Source organism: Oryctolagus cuniculus, chromosome 4 (genome assembly GCF_051225735.1).
Source record: "Oryctolagus cuniculus isolate XC-2025 breed Fujian yellow rabbit chromosome 4, ASM5122573v1, whole genome shotgun sequence".
NCBI lineage: Eukaryota > Metazoa > Chordata > Mammalia > Lagomorpha > Leporidae > Oryctolagus > Oryctolagus cuniculus.
In genome coordinates, this window is record NC_142870.1 from 41,456,600 (window position 1) to 41,463,894 (window position 7,295).

The following is a 7,295-nucleotide window of genomic DNA, read 5'->3' on the forward strand; positions in this document are numbered from 1 at the left end:
TTCTCAACTAAAATGATGGTTTTATTTTTGTTGTTTTTTTTTTTTTCTGTATTCCTAATATATTCTGGGTATCAATCTGAGCACAGAATTGTGAATACTAGATGCTGAGAAGGATGGGAATGATAGAGTTTGTATTAAAAATAGTGGAAGTTGGATATGGTTTATAGATTTTAAAGATTACAACAAATACATTATACTAATATAAGATGTTGACAATAGTGGATCTGGGTGTAGAATATATTGAAAATCTGTACCATAGCTGGCGCCATGGCTCACTTGGCTAATCCTCCGCCTGCAGAGCTGGCACCCTGGGTTCTAGTCCCAGTTGGAGCGCCGGGTACTAGTCCCGGTTGCTCCTCTTCCAGTCCAGCTCTCTGCTGTGGCCCAGAAAGGTAGCAGAGGATGGCCCAAGTACTTGGATCCCTGCAGCCGCATGGGAGAGTGGGAGGAAGCACCTGGCCCTGGCTTCGGATTGGCGCAGTGCACCGGCCATAGTGGCCATAGGGGAGTGAACCAATGGAAGGGAGACCTTTCTCTTTCTCTCTCTCACTTTCTATAACTTTCTCTGTGTCTCTCTTTCTCACTGTCTAACTCTGCCTGGCAAAAAATAAAATGATAAATAAATAAAAAGAAAATCTGTACCATAACACCATTTTTGTAAGTCTAAAACTATTCTGAAATAAAATATTTTAAAAATATATAACTGACATTAAAATTGCCATATCCCATGCATATATATCAAGTTTAATACTCTAATATCACATAATGTACCCTCAGTGTAAAATCTGTAATTATTGGAGAAAAGAGATATTTTAACAAGTGATATTGAGACAACTGGACACCTTTTGGACATAAAAACTAAGAATTGTTAAAAATATAAATCATATCAGACACACTTCAAATTGTATCAGGTACCTAAATATTAATTAAATATTAAAATAATTAATAATTAAATATTAAAAGTAAATAAATCAAATGATTAAAAGTTTCTTTTATAATTTTTATATGTTCAAAATGTAACTAGAATAGTTAATTATCCATTGAATAAAAAAGATAGGGATCTATGCAACATTACCCATGTAAATAAATAGCAAATGGATAGATGGTATATAGGTAGCTACAGATAGTGATGATAGATAACAGATAGGTGTGCAAAAAGATGACAGCGATAGAAGATAGAAATAGAAAACAAAGGTGGTTTCTAAGCTCTAATAACTTTAGAACCTGGCAGACAGGCACTGCAAAACAGTTCTCTTATGTGTAATTAATCCACCTCATGCAATTTGTACACATAGGTATCCTGTCTCATCAAACTCCAAACAGATAGGAGGCAAAGGAAAGAAGAAAACTGAGGTTCTTTGAGAGGTGATTCCCCTCACAGCTCAGGAAAGCTTCCCAGGGCAATGGAGTATCCATGATATATGTCCAACTTACACCATAGTGCAAGGGCCCAGGAAAGCAGCTCATGCTGAGTTTTATACCATGGTACAAGAGGTAACTATTCAGCAACACTGAAGGATGTCCTGTTTGCAGGGGAGAGCTGGAACATTTAGTGCTGTCCCATCAGCCCCTCCCTATATCTTCATGTTAGGTTCCCAGCACATCCTGCACTCAATCTTGAGAGCTACATGTGAAAAAGGAAGCAGAATTAAGTAAGTTCAAAGCTACATGCAGAAGTGTTCCTGTAACTTCTGTGGAGTGTCCACTGCAATTTTCTCCCTAACTCTTCCCTGATATTGCACTCTCTCCAGTTTTTAAAATTATTTTCCCCTAGACTATTTCAAGACATATGACAGGGCAGTAATAATCAAAACAGCCTGGTACAGGGTGGAAAACAGATGGATAGAGCAATGGAACAGAATAGAAATACAGAACTCAATAAATGTATCTATAACCAACTTATCTTTGACAAAGCAGCTAAAATCAATCCCCGGAGAAAGGACAGTATCTTCTACAAATGGTCCAGAGAAAATTGAATCTCCACACATAGAAGTATGAAGAAAGATCCCTATCTTACGCCTTACACACACACACACACACACACACACACACAAAACACACAAAATGGATCAAAAATCTAACTGTACTATACCAACAAATGATTAGAGAACATTGAAGAAACCCTACAAGACATTGCATAAGCTGAGACTTCTTGGAAAAGAACTCAGAAGCACAGGCAATCAAAGCCAAAATTGACAAATGGGACTACATCAAATTGAGAACATTCTGCACTACAAAAGAAACACTCAGCAAAGGGAAGAAGCAACTGACAGAATGCAACTGATAAAGGATTAATAACCAGAATATACAAAGAGATCAAGAAACTCAACAACAACAAAACAAACAATACAGTTTAAAAAAATGGGCAAAGGACTTAGACAGGCATTTTTCAAAAGAGGAAATCCAAATGGCCAACAGACACATGAAAAAATGCTCAGGATCACTAGCCATCAGGGTAGTGCAATTCAGAACCACAATGAGGTTTCACTTCACTCCAGATAAAATGGCTTTCATATAGAAATCAACAAACAACAAATGCTAGCAAGGATGTGGAGAAAAAATTATTCTAATACACTGTCATGGGAATATAAACTGGTATAGCTACTATGGAAGACAGGGTGGAGATACCTCAGAAATTTGAATATAGGCCACAGTGTGACCCAGCCATGCACTCCTGGGAATTTACTCAAAGGAAATGAAATCAGCATATGTAAGAGTGTTCTGTCCCCCTATATTTTTTGCAGCTCAATTCACAATAGCTAAGATATGATATCAATTCAGATGACCATCAACTGAAGACTGGATAAAGAAATTATGTAGGTATATTTACAGTCTAGAATACTACACAGTGGTAAAAATAAAAATCTTGTCATTTGCAACAAAATGGATGCAACTGGAAAACATTATACTTAGTGAAATAAGTCAGAACCAAAAGACAAATACCATATGTTCTCACTGCTCTGTGGTAACTAATAGAGTACCTAAAAGTTAATCTATAGCAGTGAAATAGACACTTTGCAATGTAATGACTTTGAACAGTCCTTGCCTTAACTGTTGAGGAACCGTTTTCTTTTTCATACTATTTGTTGATAACTAATTCACTCAGTGACATAAGATTGGGTTCTAGATCTATAGTTTGCTTATAGTCAGAAGTTATGCCAATTGATAAAACTGGGCTGTTTGTTTATTACAACAACAACAACAGTTATGTCATAACTAATTTTCTGATTTTGATATTTGCACTGTAAATATTCATGGCAATATACGACTTCATATTCTTCATAAAAGGAGAAGAGTACAGATAAATAAAGGGCAAAGGAAAGTGGGAGAGAGGGTATTAAAATAAATAAGGTAAAAAGATATTAACATTTGTGAAAAGCAGACAAATGATATATGAAGCGATTTCATATTCTTTTTACAACTAATCTGTAAATATGGAACAATACCATATTAAAAATGTAAAAGTATATTGCATCTTTATACTTTAAATTCAGCTGTTTCAATTCATTTTTTGAACTAGAATATCCCAATGATAAGAGATTAAAAATTGAGAATCAAGAGTTGTAAAACTAGTTTCAAAAAACTGAAAATTAAAATAATGGATGAATAATTATTAGAATAAGGAAATATAAAAAGAAAAATTAAATATAAGTGACAGTTATAGCAGGTAGCAAAGTAATATTTCCACTGTCATTATTTTACATAATTTAATATTAATGTGAGAACTGCAACTTAAATGCAGTCAAGTTTTCACTCCAGATTTTTCTGCTATTTTTCATTTATATGATTATGCAACAAAATATACTGAAGTAATTCTTAAATTCATGTAAAAAACTCTTAAGCTATTTGTGATGCCCATATGGTGTAGCAAGAGCACAGATCTAGGAGCCAGACAGACCTGCATTTCAATCCTCATCCTCCAATTTCTAGCTTTTAGAAAAATGTTAGTTCACTTTTTTTAGAAAAGAAAACTGGCTAATTTTGTTGAGCTTTGTGAATTTTAACATGAGTTTCAAGAACACAGGAGGAATTCAAATCCTCAGTTTTTAAAAGGCTAGCTAGTTTCATTCAGCTGGCTAAGTCCTTGCCAGAGCAAGATCCATATTTATCTGCATAAAAATTTCCCCCCAGAAATTCTGCTTCAATGAGTCTGGAGGTGGATCCAAGAATCTGAATGCTTAACAAGCACCCCCAGATGATTCAGAGGTACATTACATTTTATGAATCACTGCTTCAGATGGAAAAGCCTCAAGTTATTGCATTGGGCTAAACTTGCTCTGAAATATTAATGTTCTATAAATCTTTTCCGAACAGTTACTTTAGATGTTTTTGACTAAGTGGAAGATAAAGATAGAAAAAAATCCTTAGATTCTTGCTTCTTCACAGCAAGAATTTGGTTTGAGTTAGAAGAACAGAAGGTCTATATTTGGTCTTTCTATATATCAAACTAAATAAGGAGATAGAGATAATTACCCATATTAAGCAAGCTACTAACCTATTCTTTGTTACTATAATAAAATTCCTGAGGGAGGCTACTTATGAAGAAAAGAAATTACTTTAGTTTTAGAGAATGGTATTTCAAAATGTATAGCATAGACTCTGGCAAGGGCCCAATGGTGGGTGGGGGTAGTAAAAAAGGGAGGGAAGGATCAAATTTCAAACAGAACAGGAGAGACAGACAGAGACAGAGACAGAAAGAAATTGACATGATCAGGTTTTTATATAATGGAACTCACCAGAGTCCCACAAGAAATTCCATAATTCCTTTTGCAAGGATGTCCCTAATTGACCTTTCTGGCCCCGTCTTTTAAAGATTTAGCATCACTTAAAATACAAAAAGAACTATTTACAGCATTATCTGTAATTAAGATAAGCAGAAAATGAAATCATAGAATGGCATTTTAAGGGGGATACATAGACATATAGATAAATGTAATAGTTTATAATAAACATTTCGAATGAGAACATTCCAACAATAGAATATCCTTACTTTTTACAGAAACATTTCTAGATTGGGCCATTGTTTCCATTATAATCAAGTACTATCTGGAAATTAAGTCTAAATTAAATTTCTTCAATCCTTTTCTTCTAATATAGGGAATAACTACACCTGTGGAAGAATATTATTTCACCTGACTTTAAAATATCCAAAATAAGATGTTCCGAACTGTACAAGTTGACATGCAAAAATCAAGCTATTATGTTAAAGACAATACTCCATCATTGTAACATTTAACAAGACTAGAAAATGTGTTATATTCATCAATGCAGTTTTTTCATCTTTGCAAAATTCTTTCTTTTTTTTCTTTTTTCTTTTATTTTTTTATTTTTGATAGGCAGAGTGGACAGTGAGAGAGAGAGACAGAGAGAAAGGTCTTCCTTTGCCGTTGGTTCGCCCTCCAATGGCTGCTGCGGCCAGCTCACAGAACTGATCCGAAGCCAGGAGCCAGGTGCTTCTCCTGGTCTCCCATGGGGTGCAGGGCCCAAGCACTTGGGCCATCCTCCACTGCACTTCTGGGCCACAGCAGAGAGCTGGCCTGGAAGAGGGGCAACCGGGACAGAATCCAGTGCCCCGACCGGGACTAGAACCCAGTGTGCTGGAGCAGAAGGCGGAGGATTAGCGTATTGAGCCTCGGTGCCGGCCGCAACATTCTTTCTTTAAAAGTGACCAATGTAATATTTAGTGCAAAGCATGGTAGTTATTTTTCATGGTCACATTTTGGAAATAGTGCGCTAGTAAGAAATTCAAGCTGTCCTAAATTCAACTTCATTTTTGTCAAAATACAGTGAACATTTTCTTCAGATAGTTGGTGTGTGTTACAGACATATTTCAACTTTTTATAAAAAAGTCATTAATATAAGAGAAATTATGGATCATCAAACTAATAGCTAAATTTCATTTATTTATTTATCTAAGTAAATAACTGATTTTATTTTGTGGGTTGAATTAGTTGAGTGGAGACATTTTTAATTAAGTAGAAAATCTCACTTTTATGAAAAGTGAAAATAAAGTGTTTCATTGGTGATTATTAGCAATTTCTTTGACAAACTATATTATTTCTGTTAAAGTCAAAACACTTCAATAATGATGCAAAATACAGAAATTTATTTTTCTTATTTTAAAAAAAATTTAAAGTTTTATTATTTTTATTTATGTGAAAGTTAGAGTTGCAAGGGTAGAGGTAGAGGAGGAGAAAAGAGAGAGATGGAGAGAGAGAATGAGAATTCTTTGTCTGCTGATTCACTCCCCAAACGGTTGCAATGGCCAGGTCTGTGCCAGGCCTAAACCAGGATTGTGGAACTTCATCCAGATCTCCCATATGGGTGACAGGGTTCCACGCACTTGTGCCATCTCCGCTGCTTGCCCAAGTGCATTAGCAGTTAGTGGCTTAACCACTGCACTACTCCTCCAGTCTCTATTTTTCTTCTGAAGTCATAATAAATGTGAGCAGGAAACTTTCTTCACTGTAGTTAATAATACCAGTATAGCAACAGACATTTATCATGACATTAAAGATATTGGTTGGAATACCCACATTCTACTTCAGGGAGCAAGGCTTCGTTTTCTAGCTCTAACCCCTGGTTTCCAGTTTCTTGTTAACACAGATTCAGACAGGCTGCAACAGTGACTCGTAATTGACCTGTGACTCAATTGTGAGAACTGGATTGAGTTCCCAGGTCTCAGCTTTGGCCCTGTCACTAGCACCTACTGTCATGCAGCTCGACAGTAGCAAGTGCGACGTACGACTTGTCAGTCACGGGGAAGAAAGGAACACAAGGACACAAGACTGTCTTTCCAATGAGAGATTTTATTGCTTAAACACCAGGGTTTTTTTTTAATCACACTACTCATCAGCATGCTCATTGAGGTCAATACACTTATCAGTATGAATATACTTATCAATCTATACTACTTAATACACTTATCAATAAACAATATTACTACTTAATGTGACTTAACTACTTAACTTAGCTACTTAGCTTAATGTAACTACTTAGCTTAACTACTTGGCCTAATCTCCTAACTTAACATAATTACTTAACACACTTATCGATATCACTAATATCACTATCAATAATGCTAATAATATCACTAATCATAACTTATAGCTAACTTAACACACTTACTGAATTACTTAGTTTAACATAACTACTTAGCATCTACCTAACTTACTTACTATAATAGTTAACTATCAGAGTAACACTATTCCCTTAATGACTAGAGGACTACTGGAATCAACACCATTAATATCAATATCAATAATACTACTTGAACTTATTCATTAATCCATAGA